We start from the raw sequence: 27,546 nt of genomic DNA on the forward strand, positions 1-27,546 counted from the left end.
CAACACCGCCCCACGCATGCCGCCCACGTCACGCACACCCCTCCACGCCGCGCCACGCGCGCGGGTCGTGGGAAGCGAAGCGCGCGAAGAATCTTACCGCGGTAAGAACCGCCCCGCCTGCCCGCGCACCGTTTTGGGCCTGACCCAACAACATGTCGCGCTTATGTGTGGCCCAGGCCCGGGGGCTCCTGTCGGTGTACAAAAAGAGGGGTGCGTTTTTGTACCCCTCTACCTGTGCACGGGCAATCGGAGCTGCGCCTACGGTCACGCTAAGCAGAACAGGGGAGGTGAGCCAAGGTAAGACCGAAGCCCAAGATGATCAGAGCAATGCCAAGACCAAGACCACAAAGAGCAAAGGGACGAAGCAGGTTCCCCCGGCAAGACCCTTGCCGGGGGCAGCCTCAGCAGCCCCGGCAAGATCCTTGCCGGGGCAGCTCGCCCCACACCAACAGAGCGAGCCACCCTTGAGCCCACGGTCCCCAACGCCATCCTCCACGTGGGGCCAGGACTCGGGAAGGCACCTCTGTGGTGGCATGCAAATCTTTGTGAAGACATATTCAAGATCAGATAAGGATTAGAAGACGACGATCCTCGGCAGGATCCTTGCCGAGGAAGGCCACCAGACCCCCGGCAAGGCCCTTGCCGGGGACGACAGCGCGCCACGGCAAGACCCTTGTCGGGCCACCCGGCAAGGCCCTCACCAAGGACGCCAGCAGGGCCACCGCCAGGCCCATGTCAACCAAGCTTCCACCGCCATTCACATGCAGCTGCCAGCCCAACCAGCTGGGCGGGCACCTGCGTGGCAACATGCAGCTCCCAGGCCAACTCATCAAGTGCTTGCGTGGCGGCATGCAGATCTTCATGAAGGCTCCACCGCGCCACCTCAGCTGCCTGCCTGCCTACATGGCACCGCACGCATCACTGGCCGAGGCGCGTGTCTAAGCGAGGAGGAGCGGCGACGGACGGGACGGGCCTCGCCCCCATCCCCAATAAAGCAAGAGGACACCTAAGCTACGCATTAAATGCGTCTTGTCCTGTAATACGAGCGATAAGCTCAGGGTACTATACGCCTTTCCACCTCCTGTGTGCCACTGTGGCTGCCCCTTCCGACTATAAACGGAGGGCCATGGCATACTGGAGAAGGATTCGGCTCTTTCAAACCACGCACTGACCACAGCTTGTTCGAGAGCTCAAGAACTCTCTGAAATACACCCACCAAAGCAGGACTAGGGTTTTACGCATCCTCGCGGCCCGAACCTGGGTAAACGATCCTTGTGCTGGCTACTGATCCTGCTCTTCTTGCAACCCTGCGCCCCGGCAACCGTAGTAGGGATTCTTGTGATCCCATGGGTGTCGTTCCACACCGACATAAATGCAAAAGACGCTCCAAGATTTGCACATATCGCATGAACGAAACGAATCCAAAAACATACCGATATTTGTTGAAGAAAGAGGGGATGCCTTCCGGGGCATCCCCAAGCTTAGACGCTTGAGTCTCGTTGAATATTTACTTGGGTTGCCTCGGGCATCCCCAAGCTTGAGCTCTTGCCTCTCTTCCTTCTTCTCACATCGAGACCTCCTCGATCATCAAACACTTCATCCACACAAAACTTCAACAGAAAACTCGGTAAGATCCGCTAGTATAATAAAGTAAATCACTACTCTAAGTACTGTTGCAAACCAATTCATATATTTTTTTTGCATTGTGTCTACTGTAATATAGCTTTTCCATGGCTTAATCCACTGATATAAATCGATAGTTTCATCAAAACAAGCAAACTATGCATCAAAAACAGAATCTGTCTAAAACAGAACAGTCTGTAATAATCTGAACATTAACCATACTTCTTATACTTAAAAAATTCTGCAATCATTAGGAAAAATAAACAATTTGTATAGAAAGGCAGTGCAAAAAGAATCAGAAGCATTTGACGTTCCAGTAAAAAATTAAAATTCGCGCACTACAGCCAAAGTTTCTGTTCTGCACCGCACAAACCAACAAGCATTGTAAACATCCTAAAGGCAAACCTTGGCACATTATTTTTATAATACAATGGAATTGTACAAGGGGATAATTATTTTTGTTGAAAAGTTTCTGTAATCAAGATTCACAAAGTTGCCGTGAGCATGAACAAATTTCAAGGAGCTCTCCCACTTCAACAATGCTTGTCTTTCTCACTTTCACTTTCCTTTTTTAAAAGTTTTGGGTTCCCCTCTTTATTTTTGTTGTTTTTAAACTATATGAAAGCACTCAACAGAAATAAATGACTCTCTAAAACTTCCGGGTTGTCTCCCTGGCAGCGCTTTCTTTAAAGCCATTAAGCTAGGCATATAGTGCTCAAGTAGTGAATCCACCCGGATCCCAAGGTATATCAAAGCCAATTTTAATTAGCAATGATTTGTAATTTAGTAGTGAGCACAAAGTAACATATATCATGTAATGACGAAGTCTATCTCTCTTCCTATGCATCGGCATGTCATAAAAGAACAATTCATGCACACATAGTAAAGGCCAATGCATAGTATAAACAGTTTCTTGCAATTTTATCGTGTGGGAAACATAGAGAGGTGGAGATGTAGTTCCTCTCTCATAATAATTGCAAGTAGGAGCAGCAAGCACATGCATATTATATCTATCAAAATCATCATGTGCAACGGTAAAAGGCAACCCATCAATGTAATCCTTAATAAGTGCAAACTTCTCCGATATAGTGTAGTTTGGAGAATTCAAAAAGATAATAGGACTATCATGTGTGGGTGCAATAGCAACAATTTCATGTTTAACATAAGGAACTATAGCAAGTTCATCTCCATAAGCATAATTCATATTGGCATCTTGGCCACAAGCATAGCAAGCATCATCAAAAAGGGATATTTCAAGAGAATCAACGGGATCATAACAATCATCATAGCAATCATCCTTCGGTAAGCACGAAGGGAAATTAAACAATGTATGAGTTGAAGAGTTACTCTCATTAGAAGGTGGGCACGGGTAGCTAATCCGCTCTTCCTCCTTTTGTTCTTCGCTTTCCTCCTCATCTTTTTCATCCAATGAGCTCACAGTTTCATCAATTTCTTCTTCCATAGATTCCTGCAAAATATTAGTCTCTTCTTGGACAGCGGAGACTTTCTTAATAAGTGCATTAATATCGGAATTGTATTCATAATTCTCATAGCAATATTTGAGGATAGCTAAATTTTTAGGTCTATAAACAGCATCATAAAGATTTTCGATCTCTTTGAACATAGATTCAATTTCATAAGCACCCATAAAAGCAACAAATTCTTCTATTTGTTCCACATCATAGTAATCATATATACCTCTAGCATAAGAAGCCAAGGTTTCATTATCATTAAATTCGCATGAAAAGGGAAGGTGTGGAGACTTCATCCTAGAGCAACAAGTATAATCATATCTCAAGCATAGTTGCCTAGCATACCAATATAACATATAAATTTGATCCCATAATAGTTTCCCTTTTTGTGTCAAGCGATAATCCCTAAAGTATTCACGTTGATCCAACGTTACTCCCATTACATAATTGAATGGGGTTTTCTCAGGATTATCAAAGTAGTACATAATATCTGTCACATAACAAGCATCGAGGGTTTTAGGAGGTTCCCCATCTCCATGAGCAGAAAGTACACCTAATTTTTTTGGTATTTCGTGTTCCATATCCATAACTAAAGATAAAGAACAACTAAGAACAGCAAATAAAAATTACTTAGTTATAAAGCAAACAAGCACACACGAGAATATTCACCCCACACTATTGCTCCACAGCTTTTTGTCACGAGAAAGTTGTTTGTCCTTAGGCAATCGATAACTAGTCTGGTAATCATTATTGCAATTTTATTTGAGGGAGAGGCATAAGCTAACATACTTTCTCTACTTGGATCATATGCACTTATGATTGGAACTCTAGCAAGCATCCGCAACTACTAAAGATCATTAAGGTAAAACCCAACCATAGCATTAAAGTATCAAGTCCTCTTTATCCCATACGCAAACAACCTACTTACTCGGGTCTGTGCTTCTGTCACTCACGCCACCCACCATAAGCAAATCATGAACATATTGCAAACCCTACAGCGGGAATCCCTCACGCTTGCGCGACACGGAGAGCACCATAGGACAGCACCAATAATAAAACATGCAACTCAAACCAATCTTGATCATCAAATAACCAATAGGACAAAACAGATCTACTCAAACATCATAGGATAGCCATACATCATTGGGAAATAATATATAGCGTTGAGCACCATGTTTAAGTAGAGATTACAGCGGGTAAGAGAGAGGTTACACCGCTGCATAGATGGGGGAAGAGTTGGTGATGATGGCGGTGAAGTTGTTGGTGAAGATTGCGGTGATGATGATGGCCACGGCGGCGTTCCAGCGCCACCGGAAGAGAAGGGGAGAGGGGGCCCCTTCGTCTTCTTCTTCCTTGACCTCCTCCCTAGATGGGAGAAGGGTTTCCCCTCTGGTCCTTGGCCTCCATGGCGTGGGAGGGGCGAGAGCCCCTCCGAGATTGGATCTATCTCTCTGTCTCTCTCTGTTTCTGCGTTCTCCTCTACTGCCCTTTCACTGTTTCGTATATATATGGAGATCCGTAACTCCGATTGGGCTGAAACATTCGCCGTGATTTTTTTACCAAAAATTAGCTTTCTTGCGGCCGAAGAAGGGCATCAACCGCCTTACAGGTGGCCCACGAGGGTCAGGGGCGCGGCCAGGGGGGCAGGCGCGCCCCCCTGCCTCGTGTTCACCTCGGGCACCGTTTCGCGTTGATCTTCCTCCCAGATTTTCCAAATATTCCAAAAATAAGCTCCGTCCATTTTTATCCCATTTGGATTCCGTTTGATATGGATATTCTGCGAAACATAAAACATGCAACAAACAGGAACTGGCACTGGGCACTGGATCAATATGTTAGTCCCAAAAATAGTATAAAAAGTTGCCAAAAAGTATATGAAAGTTGAATAATATTGGCATGGAACAATCAAAAATTATAGATACGACGGAGACGTATCATTGATAGAATCGATAGTTTCATCAAAACAAGCAAAACAATGCATCAAAAACAGAATCTGTCAAAAACAGGACAATCTGTAGTAACGTGAACATTCACCAAACTTATGTAACTCTAAAAATTCTGAAAAATTAGGACAAATTAAAAAATTTGTATAGAAGTACTTTGCAAAAAGTTTTAGAAGAATTTGACTTTCCAGTAAAAAATATAAAATCATGCACTACAGCCAAAGTTTCTGTTTTTGCACCGCACATACCAAACAAGCAATCTAATCATCCTAAAGGCAAATCTTGGCACATTATTTTTATAATACAATGGATTTATACAAGGGGATAATAATTATTTTTTGAAAAGTTTCTGTAATTCAAGATTTGCAAAGTTTCCATGGGCATGAACAAAGTTCAAGGAGCTCCCCCACTTCAACGGTGCTCGTCCTTCTTACTTTCACTTTTGTTTTTGAAAACTTTTAGGTTCCCCACTTTATTTGTTTGTTTTTAAACTTTATAAAAGCACACAACAGAAATAAATGACTCTCTAAAACTTCCGGATTGTCTCCCTGGCAGCGCTTTCTTTAAAGCCATTAAGCTAGGCATAAAGTGCTCAAGTAATTGATCCACCCGGATCCCAAGGTATATCAAAGCCAATTTTAATTAACAATGATTTGTAATTTAGCAATGAACACAAAGTAATATATATCATGCCACAACGAAGTCTAACTCTCATCCTATGCATCGGCATGTCATAAAAGAACAATTCATGCACATCAAGTAAAGGCCAACGCATAGTATAAACAGTTTCTTGCAATTTTATCGTATTGGAAACATAGAGAGGCGGAGATGTAGTTCCTCTCTCATAATAATTGCAAGTAGGAGCAGCAAGCACATGCATATTATATTTATCAAATTCATCATGTGCAATAGTAGAACACAACCCATCAATATAATCCTTAATAAGCGCAAACTTCCCCGATATAGTGTAGTTGGGAGAATTCAAAAAGATAATAGGACTATCATGCGTGGGTGCAATAGCAACAATTTCATTCTTAACATAAGGAACTATAGGAAGTTCATCTCCATAAGCATAATTCATATTGGCATCATGGCCACAAGCATAGCAAGCATCAATTTCATGAAAAAGGGATATTTCAAACGAATCCAAGGGATCATAGCAATCATCATAGCATTCATCCTTTGGTAAGCAAGAAGGGAAATTGAACAATGTATGGGATAAAGAGTTACTCTGATTAGAAGGTGGGCACGGGTGATCAATCCGCTCTTCCTCCTTTTGTTCTTCGCTCTTCTCCTCATCTTTTTCATCCAATGAGATCACAGTGTCATCAATTTCTTCTTCCATAGTTTCCTGCAAAATATTAGTCTCTTCTTGGACAGCGGAGACTTTCTCAATAAACACATCAATATCGGCATTATATTCATAATTCTCATAGCAATATTTAAGTATAGCAAAATTTTTAGGTCTGTAAACAGCATCATCAAGATTTTCACACTTTTCAAACAAAGATTCAATTTCATAAGCACCCTTAAAAGCAATGAATTCTTCTATTCGTTCCACATCATAGTAATCATATATACCATTAGCATAACAAGCCAAGGTTTTATTATCATTAAATTCACATGAAAAGGGAAGGTGTGGAGCCTTCATCTTAGAGCAGCAAGTATAATCATATCTCAAGCATAGTTCCCGAGCATACCAATGCAACATATGAATTTGATCCCATAACAGTTTCCCTTTTTGAGTCAAGCGATGATCCCTAAAGTATTCACGTTGATCCAACGTGTCTCCCGTTATATAATTGAATGGGGCTTTCTTAGGATTATCAAAGTAGTGCATAATATCTTTCACATAATGGCCATCGAGGGTTTTAGGAGAGGTTCCCCATCTCGATGAGTAGCAAGTACACCTAATTGTTTTGGTATTTCGTGTTCCATATCCATAACTAAAGATAGAGAACAACTTAGAACAGCAAATAAAATCTACTTAGTGATAAAGCAAACAAGCACACACGAGAATATTCACCCCACGCTATTGCTCCCCAGCAATGGTGCCAGAAAAAGGTCTTGATAACCCACAAGTATAGGGGATCAATTGTAGCCTTTCTCGATAAATAAGAGTGTTGAACCCAACGAGGAGCTAAAGGTAGGATTTGTATTCCCTTCAAGTTCTATCAACCACCGATACAACTCTACGCACACTTAACGTTCGCTTTGCCTAGAACAAGTATGAAACTAGAAGTACTTTGTAGGTGTGATAGGATAGGTTTGCAAGATAATAAAGAACACGTAAATAAAAGATATGGGCTGTTTAGATAAAGAAACAACTAAGTTAGTCTTAGTGGAGATCTTTTTTTCACAAGAAATTTATTTGTCCCTAGGCAATCGATAATTAGACCGGTAATCATTATTGCAATTTTATATGAGGGAGAGGCATAAGCTAACATACTTTCTCTTCTTGGATCATATGCACTTATGATTGGAACTCTAGCAAACATCCGTAACTACTAAAGATCATTAAGGTAAAACCCAACCATAGCATTAAAGTATCAAGTCCTCTTTATTCCTGTCGAATTCGGGGCTCCGCGGACCCAAGATAGATTCAAACTCTAGGGTGCGTGCGAAGAACTCAACCTCCCCAGTCTGCCAAACTAAAGAAGAATGGGACAAGGCAGTTTACCCAGGTTCGGGCCACCTTGCGGTGTAATACCATACTCCTGCTTTCTGGTGGATTAGCCTCGAGGTGGGCTGAGGATGAACTGGTACAAAGGGAGAACAACCTCAGGAGGTGTGTTCTTGTGTTTGTGTGAGCTGGTGAGGGTGTGGATGGCATGAATGTTGCGTCCTCCTCTATGGTGGTGGCTAGGCTATACTTATAGTGGCCTTGGTCCTCTTCCCCCAAAATGAAGGCGGGAATGGATCCCACAATGGCCAAATTCGAAGGGATACAATTAGTACATCTTATCCTGACCAAAGGTGGTCTTCGCCTGCAAAGCTTCTGGCTGTGACGCCTTGGTGGGCTCGGCAATGACCTCCGTCTTGGTGTCCTAGTGGTCTTGGTCTTGTAGCACGAAAATGGAAACCTTTGGCTGATCCCTCGGGACTCCCCGCCTGCGCTTGCCTCTTTAGCACCGAAGGGGGAACCTGTTGTACTGCGCCCGCTGGTGCCCGCCTGGCCTTGGTCGTCATGGCTTGTGTCATCTTTCTCAACCTCACGAGGCGAGCACCTGCATAGGAAACTCCGCTCCTCGGGAGCCAGCCTAGTGGAGACTACTCCCTCTGCAGGTCTTGGCATCGTCCGCCTTGCGAGGCTTGGACCCTCGCGAGGGTCTTGTGTTGTTGATGCTGAAGGTGGGCCGTACCAGGCCGTTGATGGAGCCACGCCGTGGGCCGCAGGCAGGCAAGTCTGGGTACCCCGGTTCCCAGAATGCCGACAGTAGCCCCCGGGCCCAAGACGCGCTCGGACTTGGCTTCGAGGCGAAGCCAAAGGGCAAGGGCGAAGCGCCGTGGGCCCCAACCGCCTGCGGACCCGGTCGACGCGTGGCGCTTGATGGGACGTGGGTGTCTCTGCTTCCCCACGCTGCCTCGGCAATCGTTCGAATTGACAAGAGCCTGCTGCATGCAAAAAGATCATCATTACTGCAGATCATGGAGGCCGGCGGTTGGCCTCCCTCTGGCTATAAATGGGGGGAGGGGCGGAGCCCCCCTGCTCATCTCCATCTTCTCGCTGCTCGCTCTTCCTTCTTCTTCCTTGTCTTGCCGTCTTGCCGAAGCGTCCATGGCGCCAATAAGGAGGTTTTTCGCGGCGGAGAAGGGAAAAGCTCCTCGGGAGGAGCTCGGGCCACTCCCGTCGAAGAAAAGGCTCGGCCTCTCCCACGAGGCCGGCGAAGAGCGCGAGGTGACGCGGCCTTGGCACGAGCGGCCTCCGTCGGGCTTCCCGCTCCCCGTGTATCACTACTAGGGAAAAGGCTACTAGTAGCATGGGTAAATTGGTTAGTATAGCACGGGTACCCACGCTACTACTATCGCGCTACAGCTAAATGTTAGTAGTAGCGCGGGTAAACCCACGCTACTACTAACATTTTAGTAGTAGCATGGGTGCCACCCGCGCTACTACTAACTAAATAGTAGTAGCGCGTCTATATTACCACACGCTACTAGTATCCTAAATACTAGTAGAGCTCATTTTTTCCCCACGCTACTACTAACTAATTAGGAATTAAAAAATAAAATCCACCAATTCCATTTTATGCATACAATTCTGACTACTGAAACAAGCCCAGATTTGTAATAAACCAGCAGCATTGCACATCATTACAAATCCAAGATTTATAGTAAAACGGGAGCATTAGATATCATTTACAAGTCTATTTTGGCCAATTCTGTGTCATATTGTGCGAATCCGTGATAACCTCTAGCTATGATCTCTGCACAAACCTTCCCACTCTGTCGCTATCTTCTACCTGTGAATGAAAACAAACATTACTTATCAGAGAAGTAAATGTGAAAGCTGATTGCATATATAATGAATTAATTGTTCATAGTATTCTGAAACATGCACATAGCCATTGGGACGTATACTTCATGACAAAATACATTTTGATGTGCTAGAAATTTACCAATTTTTGTGTAGATCACATCAAACCGTAATTCATGATGAAACTTTACAAACGTCTAGTATACATTCCTATATACATGTGTCATGTTTCTAGAATTTTTTGAAACTTTAAACTTGTTTTTTTTGAAAAAGAACGGAATTTAGGCTCCATAGAGCAAGAGCTCCATTAGCAATTTTTGACAGTACTTCATGGTTCTCTCTTTTATTAGCCAACCCACACTTGTATTTTGTTGAAGCTAACCCACACTTCTCTCATGGTTTCCTATAGTCGTGTATAACTACGTCACCAACTTAAGATCCCCAATAGGGCACCACCAGGCATAACCTACCAGGCCAACAGACCAGTGAATATACTATGGCCAAAACAGCCATGCATAAACTTGGAAGATATACTGCAATGGATCAAGGTCTCAATGCCTAAAGTTCTCTCTTTTAGGAGATTTTACAGTAAAGAATACAAGCTGCCTCTAAACAGAAGGAGTCGGCAGGAATATTTAGTATCAGAGTGCTATCTAGAGCACCTATGTTAATGTCGTCCATACAGTTGATTTAACTCTTACTAGTTCATACTAAATTTACATAATTCGGGACATTTAAAAAAATGTGAAGAAAATAGCATCTTCAGTTCCGCAGAAGGCAGTTAGTAGTTCATACTACTAATTTTACATAAACTAAATGTCATGTTTGTTTGTTCATGTGATTAGCAGTAACAAAATGCATATGAATCACATACCACTTACATAGGTGAACATTTGAACTAATTTAAGTACACAGTAGAGTCACATACCACTGATTTTTGTAGGAGATATGCCCTAGAGGCAATAATAAATGATATTATTTATCTCCGAGTTCATAATTATGTTTATGTTCCATGCTATAACTGCAATGATTCTCGAGTCTGCAATATCCACGAGGCTCGGAGGAAGACTCATATGCACGTGTGGAATAATAAACGGTAAGAAGTATTCCTAGTCTGGCCTCTAAGACTAGCTCAAGTGTTGCATGATGATTCTGTTTTCCTGGTCATGGGCATGTCTATGCCAGCAACTTTGAGGGCACAATGTTAAGAGAACATTTGTGTTGAATCAACCCGGATTGATGTTATGCTATGAGATTCATTCGTCACAAGTTTATTGGTACATAACACAGAGATGGTTAACGTTTGCATGATTCCTTAATCCATGAGAGTATCGAGTTTCTTCATGCTTGCTTCATGAACTTTGGAGTTTGTTAAACGTCATCCGTAAATGGGTGGCTATTACGGCGGCTTACGGGTTCATGGACAAGTGTGTCAAATAACTTGATAGCTCAAGATTGGGATTTGCTGCTCCGACGATGGAGAGATATCTCTGGGCCCTCTCGGTGTTACGGTATCCATCATCGTCTGGCCAGACACTTTGTGATTTGATCACGGGGATGCCGGAACACGATAACGAGAAAAGAGAACAATACCGGTAACGAGGTAACTAGCATAGTGGACAAGTTGTTGATCCACGGGAATGCCAACATGTCTCACCTCGGGTATTTGTAACATATCGCGAAGCAACAGGAATAGCACACGGCAACTGGAGGTTCACTCGAGTATTTATTCGTGTGGGTATAGGGGTCAATATGGGTGTCCACGGCTCCGATGTTGATCATTGATCGGAAGGGGTTCCGGGTCATGTCTATACTTCACCGAAACTATAGGGTCACACGCTTAAGGGTCATCTATCTGCTGAATACTAGACAGGGAGTCTGAGAGAAAATCACCGAAAAAGTTTCGGACACCGAAAAGTTTCGGACAGCGGAATCGTACCGCAGAGAGAGGTCATCGGATAAGTTTCGATGATACCGAAAAGTTGTTTCGGGATACACCATTAAGTCAAATTGGTTTCGGCACATGCCTGATAATTCTTGGAGGATGCCAGAATCATTCTGGAAGCTTTTTGGAATTTTCTGAGATAAAAACCGGAAATGTTCCGGAGCTGCCGGAGCCACTTTAGATGCGTTTCGCAGATGAAAATCACTAAAACCGGAATTGTTTCGGAATGCGTTGAAAATCATTTTAGTGGGTACTGGAAATGTTCTTAGCCCACATAAATATTTTTAGTTCGATCAGACGCTGAAAAATGTCGTCGTGAATAGTGAAAATCAGCTTTATGGTTACTTTATGGAAAGCCACCTTTTGGGGCTTTGCTCCAAAAGATCTTCGGGATGACATGGATGGATAGGAGCCATTTTTTGGGCCCCTCATGGGGGTGTGGCCGGCCACATGGGGTATCCCCCCTTGGGGACCCTCTTGTTCCTTGGTTTCACTCCTAGGTCCTTGTGGAAGGACTTCATTCATGTGCATTTTGGGTTTTTTGTGAAACTACCCTACCCCCTTGGGATTTCCTATAAATAGAGGTGGAGGGGCAGCCCTCCACACTCATCCCTTGCTCTCATACACATGCCATGCATTATCTGGCTTCTTCTCTCCCTCCCACGAAAAGAGTTTCGTAGAGCCGTAAGGCTGTCTGGGTTCCGGCAGGAACTAGTTCTGGACGGCGAAGCCCTGCCGGATAGATGACACCGTATGTGTGCAACTCTGTAGAGAGATCGTAGTTTCGGTCTTAGTTCGTGAGTGCCTCCCGAAGGGCTGTCCGTGTGACCGTTCGAGTTTCGAAGGTCCTCCCGAAGGGCTGTCCGAGTGACCGTTCGAGTTTCGAAGGTCCTCCCGAAGGGCTGTCCGCGACACCGTCCGGGGGGCTGTTCGACCGCCTCCCGGAGGGCTGTCTAAGGAGCAGATGAGGGTATACATCCTCGCGGTTGGGAGGTTGTAAATCCTAGCTGCGGGGATCTGCACCGCCGATCGTCATCGACTCTACTTCCCGCTGCGCTACGAGTCGGTAACGAAAAAGATCAAACCATGTATGCAGTCTCCATAGTGGTCCTGGGCTGGTGCGTAGGTCGGAATTTTTTTGTTTTCTGCTGCGTTCCCCTACAATTTTGTTCTCGGATACACCGGCAAGTCATTGCCTCAATTGCTTGGGATTGGTGACTGCTACAACAAGACTCAATCTAAAAAGCTCAGAGCCATGTTAAGAACTGCAAGAGAAGGTGCATGCTACTCAAAGGTAATAACCACGATTGTCATGTAGTGCTGGAAATCACCATAAATTGTCATTCTTCCGTCCACTGAAATGGTATATGTTTCATGAACTCAAATGTGTGCTCCTTGAACTATTCTAATGTTTCTACGAGTTGGAAGATCCGGTATTTCTTTTCCAACTGTTGTACTATGGCCCTCTTTTGTTCCTAACAAAGGTGCCAGTAAAACAGAATCAACAACAAAGAACAATAATTACATTATACAACAGAGAATCACCAAACAAAGAAATATACCTTCTTGATCTTCATAGAGAGTGAGGTCAGCGTCTGCGTTGTGGTCACCATGTCTGAGCCCTGTTTTAGCAGCTCATGGACATATGAGTGCCTTGTCGCCTTAGCGACGTGGGCTAGTGTCGGAGAAAACGACATCTATGAGACCACGGGGATCCCTTCTACGGTTTGGCAAAGAACAGGGGCTAAGCAAAGAGTAGATCTAGTGATCAACACCACGGGTCCTTACCCAGGTTCGGGCCGCTGTGATCCGTAAAACCCTAGTCCTGCTTGAATTTGTATTGATTGTTCTTGAGCTTCGGCTCGTTGCTATGCATGCAAGCTGGGCCGAGAGGTCCAAAAAGCCGAATCCCCCTCCATTACGCCGTGGGCCTCCTTTTATATGACCAAGGGGCTGCCGCAGTGGCATGCAGGAGGTGTAAAGTAACTACAGTGTATGCAGGAGCTGTAAACCGCTATAGTACACATGCTTATCTTGGTCATCTAAGGACAAACGCATTGAATGCGCCGCTTACGTGCCCTCTAGCTTTATTGGGGACGGGGACAGTGCCTGTCCCGTCCCTTGCCGCCCCGCCCTATCTTGACACGCATCCATGCCAATGGGGCATGGAGTGCCAAGTTGGCTGGCCATCTGCTGCGCTGGAGAGCTGGTAGGGTCTTCACGAAGATCTGCATGCCTCCACACAGGCGCCTGCCAGGCTGACAGGTCAGCCCCCGCACTGGAGTGGTGACTGGGCAGCCGAGTCTGTCCACGGTCTTGCCGATGTCCTCTGCAAGGATCTTGCCGGGGCCATGTGGGCGTCCTCGACAAGGATCTTGTCGGCGTCTCGTCTTCTGGCCTTCACAAAGATCTGCACGCCACTACGCGCGCGACCTTGGATTCTGGCCTTAACATTGTCGATGGTGTCAGAGCTCTCAACCACAAGGGTGGTGCTCTGGTTGGTGCTCTGTAAGTCATCCCAGCAAGGATCTTGCCGGGGTCTCGGAAGCGGCCCTTGCCGGGGACCCAGCTTGTCGTCTGTTCTCTGACTTGGCTGTTTTTCTTCGTCTTGTATCCGTCCTCGATCGCCCTTTTTGCGCTTTCCCATGCATGTGGTCATGACTGCCCATGCACAAGTATGGGGTGCTAAAGGCCCAAACTTTAGTACACCGACAACCAGTATCCCCATCGGCTGTCTCCCCTTTCTTCTTTCTATCAAAGAAAACCAAGCTAAGAAATACAGTACCACAAGCTAGAAGAAATCCATTGATTTAACCCTTGCATCAGCTTGCCTCTCGCGTGTAACCTCCAGAAGCTGAAGTTGCAGATGCCCCTGTATTTGGGGTAGGTCCAATGCGCCTTCTTCGCTGCCTGCTTCATGTTCTCGCCATGCGTAAACAAGCCAAAGAGGAAAAACCAGATCAGACCAAGACGGATATGCTAATTGATTGAAATCGTGGAAGAAATACATTTTACCTGTTGATCAGGCACGTGTGGTAGAAGTGGATTGAGCAGGGCCCCTTCTCCCGGGGCTGCTTGCAGGCCACCACAAAGTCTGTTGTTTTCTAACGACACTCCAAGCGGGCAACCAAAAACAACAATGATAGATTAATCAAATCCTCCCGCGAACAGATTGACCCACGAGGCACTTGCAGATCCGGAATGGCGCTCACCTGGTGGCAGGTCTTGCCGTTCTCCGCGTCATAGATCTAGCCGCCGATGGTGCGGATTCCGGGGCACGCGTTGCATTTCCTCGGAGCCGCTTTCTTGGCCTCCTCTGTCTGCTCCACCGGCACGGGCACGCTCTTCGCGCCACCACCAGCGCCTTTCTTCCTCCCCATGAAGAGGCGCTCGAGGAAATGGGGGGAAGAGGCCACCGTGCCTGAAACCCTAGCCGTGGGGGAGGGCTACTAATGCGAGGCAAGACGGCCGGCATATGTGGCGGCAACGAGGAGAGAGGGTGAGCGCGGGGGGGGGGGTGAGAGATTTTTTAGCTGTAGCGCGGCCTACCAAGCCCAGGCTAGAAGGGTTAATCGGCGGATTTTCATCGACCGACGGTAGTAGCGCGGGTTGTACCTTAAGCTCTACAACTATTTTATTAGTAGTAGCGTGTGTCGTATACCCCGCGCTACTACTACGTCTTGTCCGCGGGACACGGTTGGAGATATTTACTAGTATCATGTTTTTTGGGTCACGCGCTACTAGTAATATTTAATGGTAGCACGGGTCAATATAGGGCGCTACTAGTAATTAGCAGTAGCGTGGGTTAATATAGCACGCTACTAGTAAGCGTCTGCATATAAGCTTTTTCCTAGTAGTGTATGCTCGCGCGTAGAGCCCTGTGCACGGGGGAGAAGCCCAGCGCCGCGAGAGTCGGGGTCGCGGAGGAGGACAGACGGTGGCTGTATGGCCGCCCAGCTCATGCACCCATGCGGAAGGCACAACGCGCGAGTTTGTGGTGTGGGCGGCAATGCCCCCGCGCACATGGATCTGGCTCCCGTAGTTCTTCATAGGGGATATACCGCCAGGGGGCCCGCCGAGCTGTGGCTGCAACACACAGGGTGCTGCAGCCAAGCTACGGAAGCGGAGGTCAAGGTCGTCCTCCCGGGCGATGTCTTCATGACTCAAGGATGGGGCGAGATCGCCCGTGCCTGCTGTTCGGAAGGGGCCCTCGCCATCCACTTTGAATACGACGGAGCCTCCACGCTTTTCTTCAAGGTCTTCGGCGAAGACGGCCGGCGCCTAGAGTGTTGCCCCGAAATAGGCGATCCACGCGGTGCGGCCACGGGCGTTGAACTTGCCCTTGGTCTTGCCAATAGCTCTTCCACCAGCAGCAGCGACTCCTCATAATCTAGTGATTCTACGGAGTCCAGTGATGATGACAACTACGAGCCGCTGAGCACTCGCCGTGCCCGGAGCAGGGCAGCATCATCCACCCGGCGTCGTCAGTGACGCCGTGTGGCCGGGGTTCTCCAAGGTCCTCTTCTTTTGTTTCCTGCGCGGAATCGCGACGAGCCCCGCGGGGGTGTGTAAGAAACTCTAATGCTTTTGCCTCGATGTTATTATTCCTAGTTTAGTGCTGAGATTGCGTATCCCGCCTTGGCACGGTGTTTCCTTTCGCTCTCGCGGTAGCTTAGTGCTCTACGCTGACAGGACCCAGTCCCCAGGTGGCTTCAGCCATTGCTAGTATGCCAGGTCGCGATGCCGTGGTCAAGGCCAAGAGGTGAGCGGCCCGAGGTCTGGTAAGAGCTCCTGAGGCGCGATGCTCGGGAGGTCCCCTTTAGCATGCAAGCAGCTCCCTGAAGGTCAAAAGGGGAAACGGCCTTGCCCGAGCGAGTTCACGAGAGTCAAAGTACTGAATCGTGAGGTTTACGCTAGCGCATAGGTGGTGACTTATCTTGGTGAGTCCGTGATGGTCCCTTTGCTGCGAAGATAGTTGTGGTGCGATGCCCAACCGCGTCCTGGTGGCGGTGTTCTCACGCGGGGCTCACGCCGACCCCCTTCTTCCCCGCTCATCTAGTGCTCTACATCCTCGGGTCCCGGCCCTCGAGCGAGGCTCTGCCGCCTCTAGTATGCTAGGTCATGATGCCATGGTCAAGGCCAGGGGGTGAGGGCTCGAGATCCAGTAGGCGTTCCTGAGGCTCGATGCTCAGGGGCACCCCCTTTAACATGTAAGCGATTTGCGTGAAAAAAAAGAGTGGCTAGCGGGGCCACCCATAGTCCCGACTCTGGAGGTCCCTGCTAGTAAGTCCGGGGAGGAGAACATAAAACATAACCGCGCTTGCTATCTTGTCGCTAATCTTTCCGCAAGAAGATGAAGGCACTGAGGATCTGGTGAGGTGACGTGCGCGGGGCAGGTCGTGAGGCAGAGCTCGATCTCTCAGATTTATCAGCACTGCAGGGACGGACCCGAGAAAAGGCACCGTGCTAGCATGTGTAGCCCCCGTTACGGGATGAACAAGAGGCGGGTTAGCAACACGCGGAGGCCGCGAAGGGTGACAAAGCACCGAATATACAGGTGATAATCATAAAGCGACTCATGAAAGAGTAAGGCCAGTTATGATAGATGCCAAAAAAATGATACATGCCGCAGGGACGGACCCACATGGCTTGGGGATAATGTAGCCCGAGGGGCGCCCCCAACTGAACAAACCAAAAAGTGTCACCTGGCACCATTGTTGAAGAAGTGTTGAAGTAGTAGAAGACGCGTGCTGCAGAAGTCGCTCCTCACGAGTCACCCAGGTCCTGAACCTCGTGAGGCTTTGGAGACCCGGGGAGGTCGCGAGGATCACACGCCACCTCTGATAGGATCGCCTAGTGCCTGGCCTCATGAGCTGCCAGGACGCCCCACATGTGGCGCTGGTGCGTGGCAGCCCTGTTTAGCAAACCGAAAGGCATGCGAACGTAGCTGTGAGGGGGCCCTCGCACCGGCCAACATGGGACGGCCAGAAGAGCTCCTGAGACGCGGCTCTGTTGAGCCCTGGGATGTTGACGCAGACGCGCAGATCGCCACCCTTGTTAGGGGAGGGAGCCGTGCTAGGTGGTGCAGGGCGACACTCGCCTCGCATGGCTCTTGCCTCCTGAAGCTCCTTGGTTGCCTTGGTGATGAACTCCTGAGCGCATGGCGCCTCGTGCCCTCCTCGCAGAAACGCGCGTTGAAGCATGCCTCCACATGGTGCCCGAGCGCCTCCCTCGTGACGCTGGCCAGGTCAGAGGCCCTCCAGAGGAGAGCCCCCGAGCCTAGCCTGAGAGGGGCGCCGGGCGCACCTTCCTATGGGAGAGGGGAAGGCGCCCCGTCAGTGGGCGCAGGTCCTGAAACATGGCCGTCGGACGCCTCATCCTCCTGAGGTCCTAGGCGGAGCAGCTGCTTCTTCTTCTTGGGAACGGCCTCAGGAGGGTAGACAGCGCCCTCGTCATCTGGGTTCTCGACCGCCGCAGCCTGGTAGGCGCGCTCGAGGGAGCACACCGCGTCCTTTTCGTCGCAGGCAACCGTGATGATGCCTCCGCTCCCTGGCATCTTGACGACATTGTAGCCATGATGAGTCGTAGCCATGAACTTGGCCAATGCCGGGTACCCAAGAATGGAGTTATACAGGCGGCTGATGCGGGCGATCACTGGTGCGCGTCGGTCCTAAACAAACGGTTTTTTACCCCTTACTGCGACGGCATTTGGAACCGTCGCCAAGTGAGTGTGTGCGATAGGGTGTCCTTCCCACACGACCCAGAAATCGTCGGGGATAGGCCCTCCTGGGACCCAGGCTGGGGCCGTGTGCTATTGGGCGAGGCATCGAAACCCAATCATTTCCGTAGGTATGTACATCCCACACGGTGAATCCCAGAAATCATTTCCGTAGGTATGTACATCCCACACGGTGAATCCCAGAAATCATTTCCGTAGGTATGTACATCCCACACGGTGAATCCCATAAATCATTTCCGTAGGTATGTACATCCCACACGGTAATCCGAGAAAATCATTTCCGTAGGTATGTATATCCCACATGGTGAATCCCAGAAAAACATTTCTGTTCGTATGTATATCACACAAAGTTAATCCAAGGAATACGTTTCCGTTCTTATGTACATCCCACACATTCAATCCAGGGAAAGCGTTTCCGTTAGGACGTAAATCCCACACAGTTTTATGTGTAGGATCGTGTGTGAAAGGTGTAACTATCACACATGGTCTTCCTTGGTTAACTGTTTGCTTTTATCAACTATATCACACACGATTTGATGAAGAAAACTGTGTGGCATTGGGCTATCCATCGCAACCGCTTTTACTGCTAGAACCGTTTGCAAAGGTCCATGACACATTTAGCAGGTTTATTAGTTTACAATTAATAATTCCAGTATTAAGCAAATTCACATTTCATATCGAACAGCTGTTTGCCAATTTCATATCAGGCACATAAATATATTATAACATCACAGTACGGTAGATACATGAAAACAACTCAGTACAACATATAGCTAGTTCAACTTCATAAGAACAATATATTCATTTCCCTAATCGAGATCATCCAGGCTCGTCTTATCCACCTCTGCTTTTAGTTCAGTAAGAACCCGTTTTGCACAGGCCAACTGGGAAAGTGCCTCCTCCTTCACCAACACCATCTTAGCAAAGTCTTTAAAAAAATCTGAGCTCATTCTCCACCTTCAACTTTTTATCCCGCATCTTGAAATATGCTTCAGCGTTGACAAGACTTTCTCTAAGCCTAGCTGTGTTCACTTCCTCATACATGCTCCAGAGCTTCCTTATGCACATCTTCGAAGACTCTCGCCACTCTTGATCAACCCACTCCAAGTAAGAACACTTCCGTTCATCCTATAATATTTAAAACTAGATCAGTAACAATTGTAGGGGAAATGGGTTTATAGCAACATAGAAAATCACCGATGCTTATTTTGAAAAACTGAAGAAACATGTTAATTATGACATATCTTCTCAAAAAGATCAATGTGCAAATGAAATAATTGGTACTGAGACAACAAACAAATTCTGGAACATCAGAAGCTATAATTAACTACAATGACGCTAAAGTTCTTACTCATGTACAATAAATAACAAATTGAACATTTTATGAGGAAGGTAAATATAACTGCAACAACATAGCGACAGTGTTTGGATGACAGCAAATTGATACTAACAGGTGTGTACATGCACAAAATTTTTAATATAGAACTAATAGCACTAAGGCCGTCCACTATGTATGCCAAAACTGGTGTAAAGACAATTGTTGCTACATCTCGCACCGGTGCCTAGAACTGGCGAGCCGATGCAGCGGAAAAAAAATTCAGGGACCCGGACTCCGGAGCACGTAGTTGCTCCGATGCCCAGTTCCTTCGTGCCATAAAGATTTAGTATTTTACTACTTGGCTGCTCGGATGTGTGGACCAAAGTTGGCTAATTTTCTAATGGCACTGCTGATGAGATGGCAACAATTTAAGATACTTGGTACAAACTGTGACACTGTCTTAGGATGCGTTTGGTTGAAGGTGTGGTATGAATGGGTTGGGACTGTGACAGTGTCTGAATCACATCTAACGAATGATTTGTAACAACGGAAGAGGGTCTAACCTTCTCTGCACATGCCAGAAACTTCCACCCAGTGTCCACAGAATCAAACACAAGTAGCTTCATGCATGGAGATCGATGGTGACAACGAGCAGATAGATCTTCAGCCACCCCGCTCCAGTAAAAATCCTTCATTCCAAGTCATAGCCCGAGAGAGAAAAGAGAGGCATACCCGGGTGGTGAAGTAGTAGTCGCCGGAGGAGGAACCGCTGGAGATGTCTTTGAAGAAGACCATGGCAACCCCGGCGGTATGATGCGAGACGGCGAGAACGAGGAAGCGGCTATAGCTTAGCAAGGAAGGAAGGAAGGAGGAAACAGGGGAAATGTGACTTGTGGTCGGGGAGAAAAGGGGGTGGGGAAGGGGGAAGGGGCGGGGGAAGGGGCGGGGGTAGATATTTTGGCGGTAGGCCAAAATTTTGGAAATGTGGAGGGAAACTTTGCGCGCGGTGCCGCCGGACCATTCACTTTGAACGATTGTGTGCATCGCAAACGATTCTTCTGCTTTACGTGCATGGGATGAGTTTGATAATTCAAATTTTGGTCTCAAGGCGTAGGCACATTCACTTCGAATGCGCGCAGTGCCGCTGGACCATTCACTTTGGATGATTGTGTGCATCGCAAACGATTCTTCTGCTTTACGCGCATGGGATGAGTTTGATAATTAAAATTTTGGTGGAAATTTCCCCGGGTACGTCATTGCATAATTTAACATCGCTTGCTACTTTGGGCACACAAAAGAGTGTACAACAGACAGACCACACTTACTGAATCGAGCAATTTTAGTAATTACACAGAGCCAGTTTACCTAAACACTGCTCTAACAAAAGACCAGCATTAAAAACAAAGCCTAAGTACGCATAATTAAAAATCCGCCGCCGCGCCGGCCTATGCATCGCCGGTGTGAGATGAGACGTCGATGACTTGTCCTGGCGACATGCCGCCGTTGGTGGACTCCGCGTACCCCCTGTTGAAGTCGACCGCGTCCTCGTCCTCGTCCTCGTCATCGGCGCCGTCCTCAAGGTTGTAGTACTCGTAGTAGTGGTTGTGCCATAGCTCGCGTTGGTACTCCACCGCCGATTCCTCGATGAACAGACTCTTCTCTACCTCGACCTCGGCCACGCGCAACTCCTCCTCCCAGTGCTCCTCGATCTCCGCCGCCTCTTGCATCTCCAGCTCCTGCTCGGCGACCTCATGAGGAAGCAGGTGCTCCATGGCCACCGCCGCCTTTTCAGACGTGGGTTGCATGCTGGAGTCCGAGGTGGCCTGGAATATCTTGGTCTGTGCATCCTCGATCTTGGCGTGGATGGCCTCGACCCGGGCCAGGGCGACATCAGTGGCACAGACGGCAGCTCGAGCGCTCTCGGTGTTTGCAGCCACCGTCGTAGCAATAGCTGCAGCCGTCTCGGCTGCTGCAACTGCCCTGTCGGCTGCCGCAGACGCCCTCTCGGCGGAAGCGGCCGCGCTCAATGCGGATGCGGCCGCACTCTCGGCGTAGTCGGCCGCGCTCTCGGCGCAGGCGACGGCCCTCGGGGGGACGCGGCCATCGTACGGGCTTTCACGAAGCGTTTCCATGGCCTCATCTTTGCAAGAAGGGGGTGCGGGAATGGGGATCAGGATTCGTAGATTCGGGGGTTGTCGTCACTAGAGCAGACGAGCCAGCGAAGCTTAAGGAGGGAGACTTAAATAGACCCAGATATTTTCATTGCAAACGGTCCTAGAAAACAACTGTGTGTGATGTTGTAGATATTTTTTATTAGCTGTGAAAGATGATTTTGGAATAAAGTGCCAACGTATGGTGTTTTAAATGAACGAGAAATTTTGTAGTAGTAATACAACTGTCATCTCAAATTTTGGAAAATTTCAGGGGTCATTTGACCTTCTAATACATTTAAGTGATTTTCTAGCCATTTAATGACCGTAATTGAAATTTAAACTACATGTACATGCAACAGCTAACCATAACAGTTTGAAAACTCATATTTCGTGTACTTGTGTGCGATTTAATTCCATGTGCAGTAAATTGGAAGGAATTTTCAAACATATTGGTCTAACGGCTATGACACAATTAAGCATGGAGTGACATGGCATTTTAATTCCAAAAAAAAAATCAGAAACACATGAAACCTTGGTTGATGTAATGTCATGCCACCAAGATGATGTGGTAAAAAAATTGGCATGTTTGACCAAAGTTTGGACACACACCCCTCACAAACCGAAGCAACTCACTAGAAGGCTCGTGGTTCCGAGAGGGAACAATGCATGTTTGATGACGAACGGGAGATAGCTTCCTCTTACGGCCTTCAAATTTTTTTCTACATCTAACGTGCACTACTACAACAATAATGTGAATTTTTTTGAAAATTCTAGGGGTCATTTGACCTTTAAAAGACATTTAAGTGATTTTCTAACCATTTAATGACCGTAATTCAAATTTGAACTACATCTACATGCAACGCCTAACCAAAATGGATCGAAAAATCATATTTTTGTGTACTTGTGTGTGAGTTAATTCCATGTGCAGTAAATTTGAATGAATTTTCAAACATATTGGTGTCAAGGCATGCGCAAATGCATGGAGTGCATGCCATGGCATTTTAATTCCAAAAAATTAAAAAATGATCAGAAAAACATGAAACTTTGCTTGATTTAATGTCATCCCACCAAGATGTTGTGGTTAAAAAATTGGCCTGTTTGACGAAAGTTTGGACACACACCCTCACAAACCAGAGCAACTCACTAGAAGGTTCGTGGTTCCGAGAGGGAACAATGCATGTTTGCTGACGGACGGAAGATAGCTTCCTCTTACGGCCTTCAAATTTTTTCCTACGTTTAACGTGCACTAATACAATTGTCATGTGAAAATTGGAAATTTTCAGGGGTCATTTGACCTTTTAAAGACATTTAAGTGATTTCAACCATTTAATGACCGTATTTCAAATTTGAACTACATCTACATGCAACGCCTAACAAAAACGGTTTGAAAAATCATATTTTTGTGTACTTGTGTGTGAGTTAAAAAAACATCAGACGATGTAAATATCTGGTGTTCAAAAAAGAAAATGTAAAGATCTGGCAAGACAACCGGCCCCCACATGATTGACACTCTATCTCGCGGCTCGAGGTTTGGTAAGTGATTGGCGGGGATCATTAATCACACACGGTTCTGTATTGGAAACCGTCAGCTATTATGTTCACACACGGATTTGCTGCGGGAATTGTGTGTAATTCAAACTACAGTACTCGTAAATTATGGCGACCGACGTGTGTACTGCCCCCGTCGATCTAGATTCCGGCCGCCAATAAATACTACCTTGCTCACGTCGTCCCGCCTGCATTCTCATCTACATCCTCCCCTCGCCGCCGGTCTGCCCATGCGCCGACGAGGAGTCACCGCCCCCCGAGGACTCCTACGCGCCGCCTGACGAGGTTGCGGCGGACCCCCCAACTTTGGATTGGTTTTGGGGCCAGTATAATCTTTGTCTGTGGAAGTCACTGCCGCAGGCTGAGAAAGCCAGGCAAGTGGCGTTCGAGAAGGATATGGCGGAGGAGGAAGCCAGGTACCAGGCGGCCTGTGAAGCCCGTGATGCCGCCTGGAAAAAGGAGGCGGTGGAGCTTTGGGGGCAGGCGCGTCATCGTGCCAAGGAGGTGTACGAAGACGGGTACTTCGCGAGGAAGGTCATAGGCGCTGGGCGCCTCGTTGCTGCATGGAGGTGGGCCGATAAGCTCCAGCGTGCCACCGACGAGGAGCACCGATGGGCGCCCAACGAAATGGCAAGATCGGTCGCGCGCGTCCGCCAGCAAGAGGCAGATCGGTACGTCAAGCGCTGCAAGGCAGAGGAGTTGGAGTACTGCCTCTGCAATGGGAAGACGCCGCGCACCGGGGAGCTGCTGGCGAGGGGCTGCCGGATTACTGGCCCCAAGAGGGATTATTAGTTTTAGTATTGTTCGTTTTCAATTTTATGCATTGTACCTAGTAGTTAAGTATCATCATGTATATGTGATGATATTTTTTTATATATATTCTATGATGATCTAATAAACAATTAATATATATTATGAATTCCATTTTCTATCTATTTTTGTATACTAATTTGAATCTAGCTGCTATCATCCACATATATAGAATGGAAAGCGTATATACACACATTGAAACAGAGCAATAAACAGAGCAATACTATGGTTGCTGTGAATACAAAGCTATCCACGTCGAAACAACTTTTCAAAATAAAATGCGTCCATGAGACCATGACTAGCAGCCCTTGCCTAGGGTAGCTCTTGGCTCTGCCTGAACTCGTGCAGGCGTTTGTCCAAGCGGTCGACACGCTCGTGGTACATCTGGAGCACGATCTCGAGCTCCAAGTTGGCTTTTCATCGGAGATCACCAGCTCGAGGATGCGATTGCCATGTTCCTCTACTGTGCCCAGGTGGACACCTGGGCCAAGGAGGCGGTCGAGCCTACGGACCAGCGCGTTGGCATCCAGCGAGCCGCGGACAAGGTGAACGGCGGCACCCATGCGAACGGCACGGCGGGCGTCCGGTGCAAGTATGGCGTGGCCGACATCTGGTGCAAGTACGGCGCTGAGGGCCTCTGCCCACTCCTGGCGAGGAATGGGGGTACTGACGTGACGTGTACCCAGGTGCGACGCCGTGTCGACAGGAGGCAAGCACTGATGGATCCGCTCTTGCTGTGCGGCGTGCCGCACCTCTCGCTCTGCGGCGCTCCAACGGTCTCGCCGTGCGGCGAGCCGCAGCCTATCGGCGCGGATGCGCCTAGCTTGCTCTGCGGCGCGCCATCATGTTGTGCGGCGAGCTGCAGCCTGTCGGCACTGACATGCCTATCTTGATCCGCGGCGCTCAAGCGCCATGCGCCAAAGGTCTGCTCAACCCTAGCGATGACGTGCATCATAGCGTCGTCCATCGCGTTGCCGGGGAGCGCCTCGGCCTCGACGGGCCGTGGCGCCTGCTCGTTTTCCTCGTCGACGAGGTTGATGGCAGAGGCGATGCTTTGGTGGGTTGGCATGCTTGGAAAAGGTGGATGTGCTACAGGCTGCGCTTGTCGCCTCCGTGCGTCGCGCGCCCCATATGCGCAATATAGCAGGGTGGCGGGAAACAGGTGAGGAAATGGCGGGAAACGGTGGCGTGTTCATAAAACACCATCAATTAATGGAAACTTAGCATCGAGCTAGCACAAGAAGTAGATGATGATCAGATGAACACGGACCACACTAGGGATCCCGTCGGTGATGAATTCATCAATCCCAAGCATTTGAATACTAGCAAGCGTTTGCCCACAACACACACGGCCTATTCCATCACAAATAGGTCGGATGGATCAACTGTATGCCATGTATCGCACATTGTCAAAAAGTAATGCGGTAGACCTTCTTTAACATGTGTTAGAAAAAAAAACTAGGACCTCGAGGTTAAATTAGCTGAGGGAATGGGGCATTTCGGTCATTTGACCGAAATGACCCATCCCATCACCTAATTTAACATCAACACAACTTCCCATCCAGTCACCCATCCGATGGCTGCTCCAGCCTGAGCACACTTAACTTGATAGTTTTCTTACATGAGCTACTGGTGGAACAGCTAGTCCTTGCTGATAGGAATGCCTCTTCGCACCCTTATGGCGTATCCGGATGACCGCCCGTCCCACAATGGCCAATAGATGTTGTATAGACAGAGCATATCACATACGTCTTATTAGAAGCAATCGTGTGTGTTATTATCGGTCTTCGCACACATTTCCGATTACAGACCTATTTGCCGCGTTTCACATACATCTTGTTATATTGAACTGTTTCTATTCTCTTGCCTACTCACAAACAGTTTATCCGGGTGAACCGTATGTTGTACATCGCACACACCTTTGATCTGGCTGACCGTTTCTTTTGTGTTGCCTAATCACAAACAGTTCATCCGAGTGAACCGTATGCTGTGTATCGCACACGCCTCCATCTGGCTACCCGTTTCTTTTGTTTGTCCTCGTCGCAAATAGTTCATTGAACTGAACCGTATGCCCTTCATCGCACACGCAACTAAAACCTGAACCGTGTTTGATGCATCCGTCATCGCAAATGTTTTACACATTTCTGACGGTTTTCATACAGCACCGTTTGCAATTATGGCATCGCACACAGTTTCTCGAAGGGCCTCTGATCGTAGTGTCGCGTTAGCAGCATCCTACAGTAGTGGATGTTGAAGTCAATGAGCTCGGTGTGTAGTTGTCGCGGGTGCCGAAGGTGCCGAAGGTCACGAGGAGGCGGATCTGCCCCGGGGGCAGGTGGAGCCGTCAACAGCCCTGGAGAAAGGCTTGGTGGGGCGAAGCCGGCTGTGGGGCACATGAAGTAGGCCGAATGCTTCCACGGAGAGGACATTGAGGCCGGCGTCGCCATTGATGAGAGTCCTGGTGACCGCTACGTTATAGATTGTCGGGGTGCAGAGCATCGGGAGCGCGCCGGCGCCGGCCGTGGTCGCGGGGTGGTCCCTTGAGTCGAAGGTGAGGTCGGCCTTAGGCGGCACCCAGCCCGGAGGAGCTACCCACTACACGTGGACGGCGCCCATCTAGCGAAGAACTGCTTGACGTGGCGGTCCAAGGCCAGCGCCCGTGAGCCGCCAAGGAGGGCCTTGACGTGTGCGATGAAGAGGCCGCGCGGCTCCTCCCAGGAGGCCACTGAAGACTCCGACAAGCCCAGGAGCCAGGCACGCGGCACACTCGTAAGGGCCATGGACAGCCAGTTCTCCATGGCCTTGTCGCCGCCGCCGGCCGCCCAAATAGCCTCCATATATGCCTGGAGAAATCCCGCCAGATCCGTCGTGCCGTCGTATCGAAGCAGTAGTTCCGTCCTGAACTTGGGCGGCCACTGCACTCGCTGCAAGGCGGGGGTGAAAGCCCGAAGGCCCATGGCACCTCCGAACACACTCGGCGGCCCGGTCGATGGAGCGGCGCCCGCCATGAGAGCCGAATGGTGTAGGCGGGGTACAACAGGCAAAGAGGTGAATCCTCAACGCACCCCTACCTGGCGCGCAAAATGTCAGATTCGGGGCTCCGCAGACCCAAGATAGATTCGAACTCTGGGGTGCATGCGAAGAACTCAACCTCCCCAGTCTTCCAACTCATCGATCTCACGGCCTAGCTCGATGAACTGAAGAAGAACGGGACAAGGAAGTTTACACAGGTTCGGGCCACCTTGCGGTGTAATACCCTACTCCTGCTTTGTGGTGGATTAGCCTCGAGGTGGCCTAGGATGAACTGGTACAAAGGGAGAACAATCTCAAGAGGTGTGTTCTTGTGTTTGTGTGAGCTGGTGAGGGGGTGGATGGCCTGAATGCTCCGTCCTCCTCTATGGTGGTGGCTAGGCTATACTTATAGTGGCCTTGGTCCTCTTCCCCCAAAATGAAGGTGGGAAGGGATCCCACAACAGCCAAATTCGAAGGGAGACAACTAGTACATCTTATCCTGACGA

At 48.2% G+C, this 27,546-nt stretch overlaps 1 pseudogene; it reads right to left on the reverse strand.

Moving 5' to 3' along the window:
* Positions 1-9,456: 9,456 nt before the first annotated feature.
* Positions 9,457-14,840, reverse strand: LOC123076228 (cell division cycle-associated protein 7-like; annotated as a pseudogene).
* Positions 14,841-27,546: the final 12,706 nt, after the last annotated feature.

This window comes from Triticum aestivum, chromosome 3D, assembly GCF_018294505.1.
Source record: "Triticum aestivum cultivar Chinese Spring chromosome 3D, IWGSC CS RefSeq v2.1, whole genome shotgun sequence".
Classification (NCBI taxonomy): Eukaryota; Viridiplantae; Streptophyta; class Magnoliopsida; order Poales; family Poaceae; genus Triticum; species Triticum aestivum.